The following is an 819-nucleotide window of genomic DNA, read 5'->3' on the forward strand; positions in this document are numbered from 1 at the left end:
TTGGTTTTTGGGGTACCATAACCCAACATCACAAGTGCTTTTCAGATATTTAAAGATTCTTTTTACAGCAGTGAGGTGTGATCTCTTGGGATCAGCTTGAAACCGAGCACATGCACATACACTGTACATGATGTCAGGTCTACTTGCTATTAGATATAGAAGGCTTCCGATCATGCCTCTATATTTAGTTACATCCTCAGAAGGTCCATTCTCATCCTTGGTTAGTTTCAAGGATGAGCTCATCGGAGTGTCTGAAGATTTTTGACTGTTAATGTCAAATTTCTTTAGCAGCTCCTTGGTGTATTTGCTTTAATTTATGAAAATTCCATTATCAGTCTGTTTTATTTGAAGTCCAAGGAAGAAATTTAACTCTCCCATCATCTCATTTCAAATTCATTGCTCATTTTGTTACTGAATTCAGTACACATTCTCTCATTGGTTGAGCCAAAAATGATATCATCTACATAGATTTGAACAATGAGTATGTCATTCTTCTTTGACATCCATTTGATATAGTCATGCAAAAGCTAGTACATTCTAATGGACTCCAACCTTGCTACTGGTGCATAGGTTCATCTTGCTTTGTTTCTCACTATTGATTGCATACCTCTCGGGTTTTAGATCTAGTCTGGATTTCTCCATCTAGATCTCCTATGATGTTTTCTAGGGGATGGTTCCTATGAGGAATGACTTCCTTAGGTAGTGTTTCTAATTTTTCTATGATAGCATCATTTGAATCATTAAGAGAAATATCATTAGTTTTGTTTTTAAGTTCATCAATAATATCATCATCATCAGCAAAATCGTGTTGAGTGAGTA

Source organism: Macadamia integrifolia, unplaced genomic scaffold (assembly GCF_013358625.1).
Source record: "Macadamia integrifolia cultivar HAES 741 unplaced genomic scaffold, SCU_Mint_v3 scaffold571, whole genome shotgun sequence".
Classification (NCBI taxonomy): Eukaryota; Viridiplantae; Streptophyta; class Magnoliopsida; order Proteales; family Proteaceae; genus Macadamia; species Macadamia integrifolia.